The sequence below is a fragment of the Mesoplodon mirus genome, assembly GCF_964341445.2.
Source record: "Mesoplodon mirus genome assembly, chromosome: 11".
NCBI classification, from domain to species: Eukaryota; Metazoa; Chordata; class Mammalia; order Artiodactyla; family Ziphiidae; genus Mesoplodon; species Mesoplodon mirus.
In genome coordinates this window covers 83,521,211-83,540,951 of record NC_138987.1, presented here as the reverse complement: position 1 = coordinate 83,540,951, position 19,741 = coordinate 83,521,211, and the positions used below count along the sequence as shown (strand labels likewise).

At 38.1% G+C, this 19,741-nt stretch overlaps 1 protein-coding gene across 3 annotated transcripts in view; it reads right to left on the bottom strand.

Moving 5' to 3' along the window:
* The window catches only part of SOX5 (SRY-box transcription factor 5), a 1,015,676-nt gene that overhangs the window by 649,001 nt on the left and 346,934 nt on the right, over positions 1–19,741 (bottom strand). For all 3 annotated transcript variants that reach the window (XM_082635813.1, XM_082635815.1, XM_082635814.1), the window contains one exon: positions 14,618–14,678. The gene's annotated coding sequence lies outside the window, so the exon portion shown is untranslated. The remainder of the gene's footprint in view (positions 1–14,617; positions 14,679–19,741) is intronic.

The following is a 19,741-nucleotide window of genomic DNA, read 5'->3' as shown; positions in this document are numbered from 1 at the left end:
TGGGGGGTGGAGAGAGAAGAGTAGTGGCGTAAGTTTATGGAATTCTTATCCCCTTGGGTAATGATTTGCTATTTTTCAACCAGAACTTCAGGATGTGATACACACTTCAAAGCCCTCCTTTCTATAAAATTTAAACATACTCTCTAGTTGTTTATTAGAATCTCCTATTTGTGGACATGTTTATATCTATTGTTTTGAAGAACAACAAAAACTAATAAGCTCTATGTGATCTTACTGTGTGCCCCATGAGGACAGTCTGTGTTTATTTCTCTTTACCATTGAGTCCCCTGCATGATGATATATGAAATAACCCCATATGTTAGCTCTCCCCATTCCAAGGACAGTCTTTCTCATTTGGGTCACAAGCAACCAGAGGAAAAAAATCTTCTGCTTTTACATATGGAAAACCACTGTTTATGTGAAATAATGAAAGAGTTTGAGTGTTATGGGCACTTTTAATTTAGAAGGAAGAGTCACCGGGGGAAGAGACCTCAAATGTTACTGTGAGGGCTCCATACACCTGCTCTCACAGGGCAAGTCCAGGGTAGGCTGGGGTGAGATGGGCAATAGTATAAACTCCTCTATGTTTATGTGGCCTGCTTTCCGAATGGCACTTTGTGAGACATCAGCCTTGCAGCAGACATCCCATGACAAACTGAAGTAGAGAGAAAGGGCTCAGATATGGCTGCACAGAGGGTCAAGGTTGCAAAGGCTGTGATGTCCCCTCTTGACTCTCCATGGTATGGGAGTTAGCTGAGGAAGAGCGCTGATGCTCTGAAGAGGTCTCACGGAGGGTTCTGATAAAGGGGTGCAGATGGAAGCCTCAGCATGGCCGGTGTGACTGAGGTCGTGAGAGATGCCATTGGGGATGCGTGCCCATGACTAGAGATCATGACAGGACAATTATACAGCTCATCTTCTCCCATAACGAACAGGTGAGGGCTGGTAAGCAGACATCAATTCTCACCTTTCTCCCCACCCTTGAGCAGTTAAATGTATCAATATCCATGTGCCAGAACCAAAACACTGGAGTAATTATTTCATGACCCACAATTAAAGCACACTGCAATTTTCAATCATAAGAGCCAATTCTCTCTGAGTCATACATTGAACCAATTAAACCTAGAATCTCTATGCCTGAAAGGATGGCTTCTAATGAAAAAGGTGAAAGCTCCTGTCCTCTACATCCAATCATATCTCTCTCTGTTTGCTAAACCAGGGGGAGAAGTTCAACTGCGTGGCTTGGAATGGAGCCCATGCCAGCAGATTGTGCTGGGTAGAAATAACACTAGTCTGTCTAGGTAAGATCGGTGCCAATGGTTCCAACTAAAATTAGAAAAAAGGAGACAGTACCTTGGCTCATGCTTATGTTGGAGACAAGACTCTAACTCCTGCTAAAGCCAAATGATGGCAATTCAATTCCTGCCTGCCAGTTGCAAATCCCTACATTACCACTGCAGTACTATCAAAAGACATTTGTGATCCAGGGCACCTAATGAGAGAGGTGATTTCTCAGATTAGTCACTTTAATGGATTAGCAGTTCAAGTGCTAGCAACTCAAAGGTATGCATGCATTTATTCTGAGACAAGAAAGGATTTTCCAAACCTATCAGCAGATTATTGGAAATAAAAAAAATCAGTAGGACCTTATTAACGTGGGATAGACAGAGGATATTATTCATTTATTAATTGTAGTGTAAAAGCAAAAAAAAAAAAATCAAGGATAGAATAAACTCCCTCCCTCCACAAAACATCAACAAGAGACCCACAACGCTTTTCAGGCATTTCAACAAAAATAATTTTGCTCTAATCTCATACATGTCATAAGAAATCATGCCACAGTGGAAAGAAAGCTGGGCTAGGAATCAAGAAATCTGGGTTCTTTTTCTGGCTCTGTCGCTTATTAACCGTAAAAATGATGCAAAATTTAACCTCGCTGAGCCTCAGTCCCTTGTCTACAAAATCAGTGACTTAGATAAGCATTATCTAGCTCTTAGACTCCGTATTAATCTCTAAATTATTAGTGATTAGATTAAATTTTATATTTTATATGGTCTTTGTAACATATATTGATATTAAGTCTTTAATAAACCCTGGGTTTGGAAGTCAAATATATATAATAGAAAAGGAACTCTTGTTCTAATGGTAAAGAATTAATAGTGTTTTTTTCAAATTTCTGTTTCTGTCATGGCAATACACACACTATAAATAGGGACAATATTTGTGTGTCTTAGCAGATACCATAACCTTTTTGGCAAATGTCAAAGTCACATAAAAACTCTGATATCACTCAAAGCATTCTTCGAAGGAAAGACTGGACAGAAGGAACTTCTCCAACGTCCCGAGTAATTCACGAAGCTAAGAGTCTGGGGAGAGTTTCAGGTGCTGGATGAGATAACACACTCAGAATATTGACCCCAAGGCCTCTGCTAGATTTCAACTGCTTTTCATTCTACATAGGTAAGATAATTGACCTATGGCCTCTAACTCTACTCCCAAGATTTTCAAGCAACCGACAGAATTTTATTCAAATCACCATAATGCTCAAAATGCTCATTAATGTCTCAACACAGAGTCAGAACTCTACTGTTCAAGGCCCCTTTGGACCCAGCCTCTTCCAGTGAGTGGTACCCAGCCTGGGAAGCAGACCTCCAGTATTCCTGGTTGGTGCTGGACTATCCAAGAACTATCTGCACTGAAGACAATTCATAATGTGGCCAACAGGATAATCTCTGCCCTGACTATGGACAACTAGAGTTCTCATTTTATTTCTGGCACTAACTCTTGGGATTCTGGGCAAGTCCTACAATCTCTGTGTTAAATACTATTGGTAATGATGCTTCTTGAGTACATGCACTAGAAGAGTTATGTATTCCCAAGTTTGGCAAAAATACTTCCACTCCATATTGTGCGCTAGTGTGGAAGGAAAATCTATATTTTATCTGATGCTAGAAGGTTAGTAAACTCAAGTGAACACTCTGGTCCAGAGTACAAATCCTTTCTGTACTTGTTAGCTATAGGATTTTGGAAATGCTGAATCTGAGTTTCCTCATCTATAAAAACATAGGTAATGAAATCAACCTCTCCATCTACATCTTACAACTATGTTAAACATTAAATTTCTGAGTATGAATGTATATGAAACCAAGATGGTGGCACACAGAACTCCGTGCAACCACACGTTGCTACTGATCCTTCACTCTAGTCCTTTAATGCTGTCACAAAGCATTCACAGCACTACCACCACCTCACTGGCATCATCAAGCTCCTCATCGTCACCAGACCCTGTTTCTAACTTAAGAATCTGGACTCTCAGAGACCCACTGACTGGCTATGCTGTGTACTGTGCCCATACTTCCTTTCTAGCTTTTATCTGATTATTGATCTCTTCACACACATCCATTGGACTGAATATACCAGCTCTATCTTCCCTCCCTGGAAATAATCTGGAGTTTTACACCTACCAGAAGATACCTGGTCATTCACTGGCATTAAATTTTGATCTTCATTTGAGTGCTTCTTAAAGTTATTGTTGTCGGGCTCTGTACTTGACATGCTCTCCTCTATTGATGTGATTAATTAGAAACCATAGTGCTAAGATCATTAACCCTATTTTATTGGCAAATAGACTAGTAAATACAAAGGCATAGTAAGTACCCTCAAGGCTTACAGAGTGTATGTCAGAGGCAGTTAACAGAATAAGACCCAATTCACAACGCAACATACATATCACTCTATTATGACTTTTTTCTTCCTAGAGCCCAGTGATGTTACCCTCTTACATAGCACACTTTTTCTTATGATAATAAAGAAGAATGGGTAACACATACATACATCTTATTTAAGGCACATGTTTTAATTTTTAAATTTAACATTTCATTTTGAAATAATTTCAGACTTAGAAAAAAATGCAAAAATAGTATGGAGTTCCCAGCTTCCTGGCATATTAACATCTTCAAATCCACAGTACAATGAGCAAAACTAAGAAATTAACTGAAAAAACTGACTGATATACAGACCTTATTCAAATTTCAACAACTGTCCCACTCATGTCCTTTTCTTGGACCATGAGCCAGTATTTAGTTATCCTGTCTTCTTAGTCTCTTTCCATTTGGGACAATTCCTCAGTCTTTCTTTGTTTTTCATGACCTTGACACTTCTTAAGAGTACTGCCCAGTTATTTTGTAATATGTCCTTCAGTTTGAGTTGTCTGATATTTCCTCATGATAAAATTCATGCATTTTTGGCAAGAACATGACAGAAATGATTTTTTGTGCCTTCCTCAGTGAGCCACAGCAGTGGTACACGATGCTAATAAGTCTCTTTACTGGTGATACTAACTTTGATCACTACAAGCATTCTGAAAAGAGATATTTGGACACTATGTAAGTATCCTATTTATCATCATATTTTCACCACTAATTTAGCATCCAGTCATGATTTTTGCCTGAGAAAATCATTAAGGTGGTGTTCACCAAATGGTCATTTTCTATTTCCAACATTCCTTCTACAGTTATTAATTGGTATTCTACTGTTATAAAATGAGCTTTCCTTTCTCTCCCATTTATTATTTTTCAACACTGTTAATAACATCATGGACTATATTGAGTATAATCCATTACTATCATTATTTCCTTGCTCAAATGTCCCAGATGTGGCCACTGGGAGCCATGTCAAAATGGCTCTTGTGTCCTTTCAACCTGTTTCGATTCTTTTTAGTCATGCCTTACTTTCTTGAACCATAAGATTTTCCAGTTTCTCACCATACAATTTTTCTTCTTGCCCTAGAATCATCCATTTCTACAAGGATTCTTGGTGTCTTTTATTGGAGAATGATATTCAGAAACGAAGATCTAGGTAGTAGGGGTGCTCATCAGTACTGAGGTATTACTGCTTTTAAGCCCTCTCAGCAGATAGAGCTAGGGAATATATAAACGGACACATACACATACACACACACACTCACACACACACACACTCACAACTGTTTCTTTATAACACACACCATGAGTTTTTATTGATACCTCAATTCCATTCAACATCACAGGGTTCATTCTAGCCCTCATTTCTTTTACAGTAGGAAAATGGCTCTCATTATCCACAATCCTAGTATATACTCAAAGCAGTTCAGAAATGTTAACTCTCACCTCCATGAAAAGCAGAATTATTAATCCGTATTGTGTGAAAAGCAAATTTTCTTATGAAAATACAATAGTTCATTTTTTTTTAAGTCTTAGAGTATAAAGTCAAAAATCTGTTTGGCAAAGTTACTTAAATTAGCTCTTTTCCCCCACCCCCTTCATTTGTAATTCATATGAATACAATTAATCAAGTTTGTTATTTTTTGTTTTCATGTGAGGCTCCCTAAACACCCTAGCCCATTTTAATTAATTATTTGGTTTTGAGTATGTCAAACATTAACACAGTTCCAAAAATCAGATCTATACAAAAGAAAAAGGATATTCAGATAAGTGTCACACTCTCCTGTCACCACTTCTACCTTATTTTCATTCTCTCAATACCCATTTGCTGGGCCCAACCTCTGTACGTAAAAACCAATTTCATGAGTTTCCAGCTTATCTTTCCTATTTTTTGCCCCAATTAGCAGATACAAGTGTATTTTCTTATTTCCCTTTCATTCTAGATATTACTTTTCTGCACTTTTTTCACTTAGCAGTATAGCCTGGAAATTACTCTGTATCCTTTCATTCTTTTTACAGCTGCATGGTACCTCATTATGTGGAGATTCCATAGTGTTCTAATGTATTCAACTATTCTCCTATGCATGAGCATTTAGGTAGTTTTTAATATTTTACAATTATAAACAATGCCACAATGATTAAACTTGGGCATGGGATCCTCATATTGTCAAAGATGTATCTTCAGGATAAATTCCAAAAAATAGGATTGCTGGATCAAATGGTGTGTAAATGTAGATTTGTTAGATATTGCCTAATTCCTGTCCAAAGGCTTGTACTAATTTTCATTCCATTCGGCAATGTAAGAGAATAAAACCTCCGTTTTCAACTCTTCCCCTAAATCATTTTAGCAGAGATGCTGAGCAGCATTTGAGTGTTGATTTATGTTTACCTCTTGTCTGAGTACAGATATCATCTAACCATGGTGCTAACAATCAAAGAAAAAGTTTACATAAATGTAAAAGAAGAAGAATAGAAAGAACAAGGAACTGGGAAAAAATCACTGGAAAAAAATAGTTGGTTTTGATCACAACGGCTCAGGGTGAAAATACATAGCATCTTCCCTTTGAAAACTTAATAAACCAAGATTTTACAGTAATTTTTTCCATGGCCAAGATTAAACCCGGCCTCCATTTTTTTTAGTTTTATTTTTTTTTGCTGCACCATGCAGCTTATGGGATCTCAGTTCCCCTATCAGGGATTGATCCCGGGTCACGGCAGTGAAAGCCCAGAATCCTAACCACTAGGACATCAGGGAACTCTCTAGCCCTGCCTCCTTTATGTCCACTAGACCTATACCAATACAACAAGTGGCACACAGCATCTGAGTTGTCTGCTAAAATGTCTGTCTTGCATTAAAGATTTTAATTTTGAAGTGGAGACCATATATTGATCCACGTATTTACCTCAATTTCTAGCACAGTATTTAACATGTAACCTTCCTGATAAAAGTGCGTTAGAAGTTCATTAATATAAAAACAAACATTCTCCGGGTGCTCACTCTGTGCCAGACACCATCCTAAATGTTTTACATGTATTGTCTCATTACATCCAGGGAACAATCATACAAGGTTGGTTTTGTTATTATTCCCAATTTATAGATGAGGAAACAAAGACTTAGAGAAGATGCATAACTTGCCTACCATAATACATCATGAAAAAAAAGAGTTGGGACTTGAGTAGGATTTGAACTGAGGTCTGTCTCATTCCAAAGCACATGCTGCTTTGCTTCCCCCTGGATGGCACTTAGAAATAGGAGCCTTCCTGATGTCCCACATGTCACACTTATGTAGGCAAGTTCTAACTCTGCCTACTATAAGGCCAGAACTAATTCTATATTATGGATCTCAGGGCAGTATGTCGCTATTAAGAAGGGAAGGAAAGGCGGTAATTTCAATGGTTTCCAAATAGACTCTTAAAAAGCTTTCTGAGATTTTTACCTTTTGGCAAACAAAGCTTTGGCTCCTCTGATACATGCACAAATTTATTACACCCTTGTGACTGTGGTTTACATATAAGCATCTTATTAAAAAGTTTTTAAAAAACTGAAATGTGATTCCCTTCCTGACAGCAAAGGAAAAATAAAAAGATGTTCTTTGCCCTCCTGTTCTAATCTGTGTTTGGAAGTCCAGTCTGCAATTCCCAGAACTCTATCACCAGCTTGTTACATTTCCATAAACCTGTCCAAGAATACAACACTGTTCACACAAAAAAATGTAATATAAACTGTAAAACACATGCACTTGATACCTGGATCCAATTTACCCCCATTTTGTATATAAGTGAAAATAAGGCGATACTTTAAGTCTTTGAAATGACAATATCACATTATTTAGATAAATGCCACTAAAGCATTATTGAAATTCTGATAGCATTTGCCTTACTGGTAAAAGAAAAATACCTGTAATGCATAGTTTAAATAATTACTTTAAACAAAAGCTTCTTTTCTACATTGCTTATTTATCTTTTGAGACCAACTCAGCAGGGCTATGTATTTTATTAAAATTGCCTTCAGACTGCTAATGGCAGGGCGTCTGTTAGCACAGGAAAAGTGATGGCAGTTTGACTCCTATTCCTAATATTGGGAGTTAGTCCAGACACTTAAGAGCCAGAACTCTGCTGTGCATTTGACTATGTTATCAACACTTTACTTGCTAATGATACTAGTGACAGCATTTCAATATGATGGGTCAGACTTAAGTAGGAAAGCTTATAATTGTGCTTACAGAACCAAAGAAACTCCCTCCCCCCTCCCCACAAGAATATCCCTTTTATCAGCAGATCAGCTGGTGTTAAGCTTCATGACTGGGAATTATTTGGTAAGCTTCTGCTCAATATTTTTTCTCCTTTTCCACTTCCCACCTTGAATGGAGAGCCTCCATCAGCACCTGATATCTACCCGTTCAGAAAATGACAACTGAAAGCCTTCCCGTGGTGCAGCCATGTGCCAACTACCCAGCAGAAGGTCACACTGATGACTTCCCTGTGGCTTTTATTTTCCCCAGGGAAATCCACAGCCGGGGCTGACTGCTTGCCAAATATGCTGAGTGCCACAAACCAGCAGTGCTAAGAACCCCCCATCCTTCTTGATGGGAAGCAGTAAGCAACTGTGCTGAACACCTGTGTCAGCTCCTGTTCCTGGGGACACCCCAGGCAAGCACTCATTCAGCATTCAGGGATAGGGCTCCCCTCTTCTAACTGGCACTTCGGTCCAAAAACTTCTCAGTAGTCGTATGATAATAGTTATGTCTGTCAGATCTCTATAACAGCGTGTTTAACTACTGTTGAGGATGATTTAAATCATTTATAAGTTAAGTATTTTACTATGATCATCTAAAGGGAATCAGGATAATGAATGTATTTCCTATTATGATAAATGTAAAAGTAACACTCTCCATCACTTGCTCCAACCAACTTGAGGAAGAGGAGACATAGTCTGAGATTTGGATGGCGTGATTCCATAGATGGACAAGATCGAAATCAGTCAGTATTTTTCCTATAACTAACTGGGAATAATATGCTAAACTGAACTGGTGAAAACCTAGTCAAGAATGGATGGAGAAAAATCAGGCAATATAACTAAAAGATTGCCTGCCACAGGTTAAGACTTAGTAGGAATATATGAATGAACGAATGAATGAACCAATGAATGAAGGAACATCTAAACAATTTTCAATACTTCAAAAAATTCCATAATCCAGAAATGATTATATTCTAGGGAGCCAACTGAGTCTGCACTTAGTGTTTATGATTTGCAGACCACTCAGGCAGGACTTGTGCAAAGATTAAAAATAAATAAATGAATAAATAAACCAAAGCCTACTTCAGGACCACATAGCTTGTCAAGCAGCAAAACTACAATTCAAGCTTCAGAGTTTCTTCTACTTTGACTGTTCCATTTGGTCTTCTCCAAAATTCCACATGGCATTCAGACTGTTGGTCTTTCAGGGTGTTTCCTAAGCCTGGATTGCTCTTCCACCAAGGAGGCAAATTTTGCTATCGAATGTAATCTCGCATAGCTTCATTCTCAACTCCCCTGCTTAGTTCCAGAATCTCTGCATGGAATGCTTCTTCGATATATCAACATTGGTATTTCAAATGTACAGACTCTCAAAACAATTCACGTACCTCCCACTAATTAAAAATATGTAAATAAATACAAACCATTAATTTTTCCAATTTCCTATATCTGTGAATTGCATGGCTTTTATTTCAATTACTTAAGGTTAAAATTCATCCCTTATTGCTCCAGGAAGTCTACCCTAATGATTCCATCTCTGGATTTCTGCTCCTATCTGTCCCCAGGTTTTACCATCTTGGTCCTGACTTTCTGGATCTCTTGCTTAAATGACTACAATCGTCTCCTACCTTCCCCTTTTAGCTTCTCCCCTTTCAATCAACCTCATACTGCCAGCATATTAACTACTTAATCCAAGGCATAGACCCAATCACCACCCACGTTCCCTTAAAAAACAAACAAAAATTTTTAATGGCTCCCCAAGTCCTGTTAAGTCTAATCACTAGCATGAGATTCAAAGTCCTCTTTACAGATTTGAACTGTAAAGTTTCTTTATGTTGTAAATAGCCCACCATATCTTTAGAGTCATTGTCTCCCTTTTGTATACGCTGTGCTGAATCCAAACTTACCCAAGCCGAAAAAGACACTTAAGATACCAGGATCTTAAATATATACTAGTTAAGCCCTACCAGTATCTAACATCTCTGCTAGGAAAATCAGCCTTTAAGATCCAGCTCAAATACTGTTTTGTTTATGAAACTTTCTTTCTCTTTACTATGAACCCCCATAGAACATCAGTTTGTAGCTCTTTTGTAGGCTTTTTGACATTATATCTCACACTATAATATTTGGTTTTGGATCTTCAAACTAAATTCATTTAGCACAAGCTATAAGCAAAGCACCTTGAAAAGTATTTTAGGGATACAGTGGAGAACAAGATAGATTCATTCAGCAAAATGCAAAGAGAAAAAAAAAATTTTTAACTGGAGTGGAAAGTGGAAAGTCATTCAAGCAGTTGAAAGAACTCAAGGGCCGAATAAGAAAATCACTGACAATTACCATATGGATTTAGTGTGATGGAGATAACTGATGACCTTGGCAATGGTTGGCAGGATAGGAGTAGAAGAGGGCTGACGAGCAAGAAGGAAGAAAGAAAATGGAGACAGTAAGTTAAAACTCTGGGGAAATAAGTATATGAAGGGAGTGGTAGCTGGAGGGAGAAATAAGGTCAAAGGGAAGGTTTTGTTTATTTATTATTTAAGAGCGGGTTGACATGTTTAACCATTAAAGCTTCCAATAAAGAAGAAGTTGAAGATACTCAATGGAAGAATCAACGTTTTTGGAACTGCCAGAGGAAGTAGGTTTAAGCATGGGGGAGGGACTGGCCCTTCCAGGAGAAGGAGAACCTCTCAGCAAAAAAGGGACTGGAATCACAGCAGATTCAACAATTTTACATGCATATGTGAAGTTGAGGCTGCATACCCTCTCCTTCAAAAAACAGTGTCAAAGAGTAATTTCCTTATTTCTCCGTTTAAACATAAACCTGATTCCTATTCTTATGACTAAAAGGGAAAGAATTTAGAATAAACAAGAATTTTTAAGAAAATTATACTAAGTATTCATAAGCAAACAGATTTATATATTTGTTTATGAAAACAAAATATATATTTATTACATGAATATTCTAAAAGTCAAATAATGAAAATCTAAGCTTATATACCTACTTATAGTTTTAAGATAGTTTTTAATGCATTGATTCAAAAGTCTGACACATTTCTAGTAAACAGTTATTGGGCAATTGGAAACTGCTGCCGTAAGACTGATAGGTGAAGGCACTCCCACCTCCTCAATTCCCTTTTCAATAATCACTTTGATTCTTTGACATGACAGTAATAATAATTTTAGAAATAACCCTTCCTTCTAAATATCAATAATACCTTCTATAACCTAATTTTTCTGAAAATAAATATGGACATTTTCCTCTGTTATTTATATAGTATATCCCTATTTTTTCATTTATATTAAAAATGGTCACTTCTAACGTAAGTGATTACTAATTCAACCAATTTTTATCTACACATTGCACACATTGGCTTAACAAATGTAAAGGAACTGCAGAGATAACAGTAGCAATGCAATTCTCTTTATGGGAGAAGCAGGGTTCGTCATTTAGCAGGCAAACACAGGTTAAAGACCTCAAGTCGTCCTCCTGGTAAGTTTCAGAGCTGGTTCCAGAATTCATGCCCTATAAGTCCTATGAAGCTGTTTTTGTTTTTTTTTAACTGATCCGTGTTTCCTTCTCATAGTCTTATCAATCATGTGATCATTACAATAAACCATAACATACTTTTCAAATATTCTCCCTTACAACTAGGAGATAAAAATTCATGACTTGTTTATGGACTTACACAAGGCTATGTAGTTTGGGTTGAAATTAAAAATGACAAACAAATGGGAAATTCAGCTATGCAAAGCAACTAACTGGACACACAAATTTCTAAATATTACATACCCTTGTCATTAATGTGCCTATTATGAAAAAAATAAGTTATACAGAACCGAAGAACATGATTCAAAATCAAAAGAATTCTGCAAATTAAAGTCATGAAAACGAAAAATGACAGCTCTACTATTTAACATGAGCTCCCTGAACACAATCATCAGTCAAAATCTTAATCAGATAATGTTGCCCTAATCATTGTTAAAGTCTATTTTCATTCATAATTTATATTCTGTGTATAAAGAAAGAAATCTTTAATGTTTTACCCAAGCTGTAAGTCCAAGTGATCCTTAAACCTTGAGAGCCACATCATGCCCCTTTATTGGCTGAAATCCCCTTAATGATTCCCATCTCACTCAGAATAATAGTCAAGGTCCTGCATGGTCTACCAGGCCTTATAAAATGGTCATCACAACATCCTACCCTTTCTCACCTCTTACTTGTCCACTCTTTACTCTCTCTGGCCACAGTGCCCTTCTTGACGTTCCTTCGGCATACCAAGCACACTCATTATACTTGTTCTTCCCACTGAATGTAACTCTCTTCACCCATATATCTAAATCATTCCCTCTCACTACATTCAAGTCTGTGCTCTGTTTTCTCCTTATCAGAAAGACCTACCCTAGACATGGTATTGGATACAGCCTCCCACCATTCTCAATTTACTCTGCTTTATTTCCTCCTTAGTATGTATTCTCATTAACATATATATTAAAATCCTCGTTTTATGTTTTCCTCCACTACAGTGAAAACTCCAGAAGAGTAGGAACTTCTGTTGTATATATGAATGAATGATCATCTTATCGTTTCATCCAGCTGAATAGGGAACTTCTTCAGAGAAACAACAGTAAAAAAAACTCTTAACGTTCTTGAGTTCTTCAAATATCAATACAATTCAAAATGAAGTATGAGTATCAATGGTATTCTTTATCAAATATAAATTGGTGAAGATGACAAATGATGATGGTATTTTTTTTTTTTTTTTTTTTTTTTTTTTTTTTAGCTGTACGCGGGCCTCTCACTGCTGTGGCCTCTCCCGTTGCGGAGCACAGGCTCCGGACACACAGGCTCCGCGGCCATGGCTCGCGGGCCCAGCCGCTCCGCGGCACGCGGGATCCCCCGGGATCGGGGCACGAACCCGTGTCCCCTGCACCGGCAGGCGGACCCTCAACCACTGCGCCACCAGGGAAGCCCGATGATGGTATTTTTTTATGTGTGTGTACAATGTTGTGTGCACAATGTTGTGTGCAGAGTTGTTTGTGTTCCATAACCTGTAAGGCACGTAATTCAGTGGGTCTGCATCATATCAAGAAACATAGATTAATCTCTGTTACTAATATTTCATGTGACAGTGGGAAGCAATGTAGGTTTGTAAAATAGATGGATTAGACTGAAGTTCTTTCTATGCGTCAAGACTATAAGGGATCTATGAGGACTCTTCCTTCTTGATCTCACTTCCAAACATGCAAAACTCAAACAACTGTATTCAATTTAACATCAATATATACATACAGCTGGATGCCAAGAAAATCCACTACTTTTGGCTTCAATTTATTTCTTTTTAATGTTTAGTTCAATGATATTTATAAACTGAAAATTGGGAGATGTTTACTACCAGAAAACTCTTTATACACATATCACTAAAAAGTGGTTCTCAACTCTACAAGAATCAGTGCAGACATACTTACAAACCCAATTACTTGGGCATATCATTCTAAACACAGCTTTTTGCAGGACTCTTTCTTAATTTAGCCAAGAGCAGAGACCCGAGTATATGCGATGCATCAAGATATACTTGAAATTATCTTTCCTTTAAGCTGGAGAGTGGTGTTCTCTCAAGATGCATACAATAATAATCTGTTTAGTCCATAATTCTAGAAAATAACTAAATCCCTGAAGCATCCTGGCATAAGAACTTTAAGCTTAGATCCTTTCTGAATAAGCCATTTCACTTGAAGAGATGTGATCAGACTGAAGAACAAAGCTATTTATCTCTCTGTGTGATGGAACCCAAAAAGCCCACTGGTAGTTGCTCTCTAGGAGGCCTGGATGTTGACGAGCTAAGTCAAACTCCAGGAGAGTTGTGGAAGTGGTAACACTAGAGGGGTAACAGAAAGGGAGAGGACTCCCAAGCTTCTATAAATAACTAAGCAATAGTAGCAAGAGTCATAATCACTATTTAAGACAACTGGTAGTCTTCCTTGAAGCAGGAGATGAACACGAGCAATCAGTCACTCATGGTGACACTCAGGGAAATGGGGACTGCAAAGGCCAGCGTGGCTGCATCCAGCTTACTGAGTGTGACTTACACTAAACTTTCCACAATGGCTGACAAATGCTCACAGTAGACCCTTTGACTAATTAACCTTCAATTTACATATGGTAGTCAACATTCAGTAGTTAAAATTAGCGTTGGTAAACAGATTGACTCTAAGAGCATCAAGAGCTTTTAGAGGTGTCCCTGTGCTCCGAGAACAGGGCAGAAAAGAAAGGAAACTTGACTTTCATGACCCAAGTGTTCTCCCACTACAATTACATAATTAATAACATTGTATATGTTTTAAAGTTTTGATTCTGGAAAAGTCATCAAAAAGTCTTCATTTCAAAACTGTTTACACCCTAAAAAGGATAATAGAAATCAGGGTAACTGTGTACCATATTAGGTAAGAAATCTTCTTCTATTCCTGAAAAACTCTTCGAATTATTTTTTCATCTTCAAATCCTAAAAAGAGAATGCCTAAATGCTGGACTTATTATCTAAAGGCTTTAGTCGTTACTTGCAAAACTGAAGACCACACCAAGTAAGCATGGATAAGAAATAAACAAGTGGCAAGAGATCAAGAACTCCAAAATTAATGACAAAAGAATGATCAGCAAATGATAATAATACAATGTTCTGACCTGCTGAGTCTGCAATCTCTCCCACTCCTGATGTCCTTGATATTATCTATTTCTTGCAATGCTAAGAAAAAAATAACAAAGAAAGACAGGTATTTAGGGAAAAATCAAAGTAATTCTGAAATACTTAGGTGAAAAAAAAATTAAACATTATAAAGAGAGCTAAGATTTCTACTACATAACTTTGGAAGAAATATTAAGTAATTTCATTCTAAAATTTTTTCTAGACCAGATTCATAGCCACACAACATCAGACTCATAGGACTATGCCAGTTAATACCTGATGAATGAATAATAAATGAGCACTCAAAAAACAAACTTTCATAAATGACAGGCAAGATATAATGATAGTTGAAATGTAAAAAAAAAAATGTGAACAAATTATCGTGAAGCTGTTTCAATTAAATCACTTTTTAAAATTTTATATTATTAATTCAGTCATGTAAGCACATGTGCATGTATGTAGCCTATGATCACCCTGGGCCCAGTTTTATTGAGAGAAAAAATTTTAACCATTCTTATAGTCCATGATGGTTAACTTAAAATATACTTATAATGCAACCTTACTTACAACTACAATACTTTAAGGATAACAGGCTAATGGGCACTGAAATTTATTAACTCAGACTAGCACTTACCAAAGCACAGTGCTACATTGTACTAGGATACTAAGTTGTATAAGAATAAAGGGTTTACAAACTCACTGGATAATTTCTACGTTAAAACAATAAAAACAAAAATAGCAAACTAAACCCAGAAACACTGTATTGATACTTAGTCACTTTATCTGAGCCAGACCCCAAAGGCCAGGATTTAAGCATTGGTCCCATGACAGAAGAGCTTTATGTCTTTAGAAATTTATCTAACCTCTTTGAAGGTTTATTTTCTTGATCTGTAAAATGGTTTCATAGCCTTGATATAAATCCAAAAATTTAAAAAATTTTCAATACATGTTAACTATATTATCATTTTATTATTTATTTATCAGTATAGAATTCTTTTTTATAAGGGGAGGTTCATTATCTATTCTCAGCTTTTTAAACTTTGGTCTCAGAATGATTATGGTTTCAAAATGGTTTCAAAATGTTTAAACATTTGTTAATGACTTTTATGATTTGAAACATGATCATTAAAATTGTATAAATATAAATTACATAACGTTTATGCCCTAGGAGGGTACAGTTACGTGTACCATCAATCAGATTATGTGGTTAGTATTTTATTTTATTTATGTATTGTTAATTAATTAATTAAGTTTTGGATGCTTTGGGTATTCGTTGCTGCACGCGGGCTTTCTCTAGTCATGGAGAGTGGGGGCTACCCTTCGTTGTAGTGTGCGGGCTTCTCATTGCGGTGGCTTCTCTTGTTGCAAAGCATGGGTAATAGGCACGTGGGCTTCAGTAGTTGTGGCATGTGGGCTCTGTAGTTCTGGCTCGTGGGCTCTAGAGCACAAGCTCAGTAGTTGTGGCACACGGGTTTAGTTGCTCCACAGCATGTGGGATCTTCCCAGACCAGGGATCAAACCCGTGTCCCCTGCATTGGCAGGCAGATTCTTAACCACTGTGCCACCAGGGAAGCCCTGTGGTTAGTATTTTAAATAAGACTTCAAAATGATACGCTCAGGGTAACAGAATTCTACTTCTAGGATATTGATCTAACATACTAGAGCCAGAGATTTAGAGATGATCTAGGACCAGGTTACCTGTATAACTTTTGATTATTAGTTTATATAAGACTTCTCATTTTTGAAACAAACAATAATTTGGGGTGGTTTCTGGGGTACCTAAATTCTTTTAAAGGCTACAAAATAGTAAAAGAAATTAAACACCAAGACTAAGTGGGATTTATCCTAGAAATGCAAAGTTGGTTTAACATCTAAATATCAAATAATGTAATATATCATACTAATAAAATAAAACCATAAGATCACCTCTATAGATGCTGAAAAGCATTTGACACAATCCAACACCCTTTCATGATATAAACATTCAACAAACTAGCAATAGAAGGGAACTTCCTCAACCTAATAAAGAGCATCTACAAAAACCTCACAACTATCATATGTAGTAGTAAAAGACTGACTAGTTTCCCACTATGATCAGAAATAAGACAAGGGTGTCCACTCATGTCACTTCTATTCAAGATTGTACTGGAGGGAGACCTTCAAGATGGCAGAAGAGTAAGACGCGGAGATCACCTTCCTCCCCACAGATACATCAGAAATACATCTACATGTGGAACAACTCCTACAGAACATCTACTGAATGCTGGCAGAAGGCCTCAGACTTCCCAAAAGGCAAGAAAATCCCCACGTACCTGGGCAGGGCAAAAGAAAAAAGAAAAAACAGAGACAAAAGGATAGGGATGGGACCTGCACCAGTGGGAGGGAGCTGTGAAGGAGGGAAGGTTTCCATACACTAGAAAGCCCCTTAACTGGTGGAAACGAAGGGACGGTTGGAGGGAAGCTTTGGAGCCATGGAGGAGAGCTCAGCAACAGGGGTACAGAGGGCAAAGCAGAGAGATCCCCGCACAGAGGATTGGTGCCGACCAGGACTCACCAGCTCGAGAGGCTTGTCTGCTCACCCACCAGAACAGCTGGAGGCTGGAAGCTGAGGCTAGGGCTTCAGAGGTCAGATCCCAGGGAGAGGACTGGGGTTGGCTGCATGAACAAAGCCTGAAGAGGGCTACTGCACCACAGCTAGCCAGGAGGGAGTCCAGGAAAAAGTCTAGACCTGCCTAAGAGGCAAGAGACCATTGTTTCAGGGTGCACGAGGAGAGGGGTTTCAGAGCACCGCCTAAATGAGCTCCAGAGATGGGCATGAGCCGCGGCTATCAGCAGGGACAGCAGAGAAAGGCATGAAGTGCTAAGGCTGCTGCTGCAGCCACCAAGAAGCCTGTGTACAAGCACAGGTCACTCTCCACACCTCCCCTCCCAAGAGCCTGTGCAGCCCGCCACTGCCAGGGTCCCATGATCCAGGGACAACTTCCCTGGGAGAACACACAGCACACCTCAGGCTGTTGCAATGTCATGCTGGCTTCTGCCACCGCAGGGTCGCCCTGCATCCTTACCCCTCCTGCCCCACAGCCTGAGTAAGTCAGAGCCCCCTATTCAGCTGCTCCTTTAACCCCATCCTGTCTGGGCGGGAACAGACACCCTCAATTTACCCACACGCAGAGGTGGGGTCAAATACAAAGCTGAACCCCAGGAGCTGTGCGAACAGAGAAAGGGAAATTTCTCCCAGCAGCCTCAGCAGCAGTGGATTAAATCTGCACCATCAACTTCATATACCCTGCATCTGTGGAATACCTGAATACACAATGAATCATCCCAAAATTGAGGCGGTGGACTTTGGGAGCAACTGTAGACTTGGGGTTTACTTTCTGCATCTAATTTGTTTCTGGTTTTATGCTTATCTTAGTTTAGTATTTAGAGTTTATTATCTTTGGTAGATTTGTTTATTGATTTGGTTGCTCTCTTCCTTCTTTTTTTTCTTATACATAGACATATGTATTTTTTCTCTTTCTCTTTTTGTGAGCATTTATGTGTATGCTTCTTTGTGTGATTTTGTCTGTATAGCTTTGCTTTGACCATTTGTACTTGGGTTCTGTCTCTCCGTTGTTTTGGTTTGTTTGTTTCTTTGTTGGTTTTAGTATAGTTTTTAGTGATTGTGATCATTGGTGGATGTGTTTTTTGGTTTGGTTGCTCTCTTCTTTCTTTTTTTTAAATCACTTTTTAAATTTTTTCATTACTAATAATTTTTAAATTTATTATTTTAATAACTTTATTTTATTTTACTCTTTCTTTCTTTTTTCTCCCTTTTCATCTGAGCCATGTGGCTGACAGGGTCTTGGTGCTCCATCCAGGTGGAGAGCCAAGTTCAGGACACTGGTCCAACAGAGACCTCTGAGCTCCATGTAATATCAAATGGTGAAAGCTCGCCCGGAGATCTCCATCTCAACGCTAAGACCCAGCTGCACTCAACGACCAGCAAGGTACAGTGCTGGACACACTATGCCAAACAACTAGCAAGACAGGAACACAACTGCACCCATTAGCAGAGAGACTGCTTAAAATCATAATAATGTCACAGAAACAACAAAACACACCACCAGACGTGGGCCTGCCCACCACAAAGATAAGATCCAGCCTCATCCAACAGGAAGGCACTAGTCCCCTCCACCAGGAAGCATACAAAACACACTGAAGCAACCTTAGCCACTGGGGGAAGACACCAAAAACAACAGGAAGTATGAACCTGCAGCCTGCAAAAAGGAGACCCCAAACACAGTAAGTTAAGCAAAATGAGAAGACAGAAAAACACACAGCAGGTGAAGGAGCAGGGTAAAAACCCACCAGACCAAACAAATGAAAAGGAAATAGGCAGTCTACCTGAAAAACAACTCAGAATAATGATAGTAAAGATGACACAAAATCTTGGAAATAGAATGGAGAAAATACAAGAAACATTTAACAAGGACCTAGAAGAACTAAAGAGGAAACAAACAATGATGAACAACACAATAAATGAAATTTAAAATTCTCTAGAAAGAATCAATAGAAGATTAACTGAGGCAGAAGAACGGGTAAGTGACCTGCAAGATAAAATAGTGGAAATAATTACCACAGAGCGGAATAAAGAAAAAAGAATGAAAAGAATTGACGACAGTCTCAGAGACATCTGGGACAACATTAAACACATCAACATTCAAATTATAGGGGTCCCAAAAGAAGAAGACAAAAAGGGACTGAGAAAATATTTGAAGAGATTATAGTTGAAAACACCCCTAATATGGGAAAGGTAATAATCAATCAAGTCCAGGAAGTGCACAGAGTCCCATACAGGATAAAGCCAAGGAGAAACATGCCAAGACACATATTAATCAAACTATCAAAAATTAAATACAAAGAAGAAATATTAAAAGCAGCAAGGAAAAAACAACAAAAAACATACAAGGGAATCACCATAAGGTTAACAGCTGATCTTTCAGCAGAAATTGTGCAAGCCAGAAGCGAGTGACAGGATATATTTAAAGTGATGAAAGGGAAGAAACTACAACCAAGATTACTCTACCCAGCAAGGATCTCATTCAGATTCAATGGAGAAATTAAAACCTTACAGACAAGCA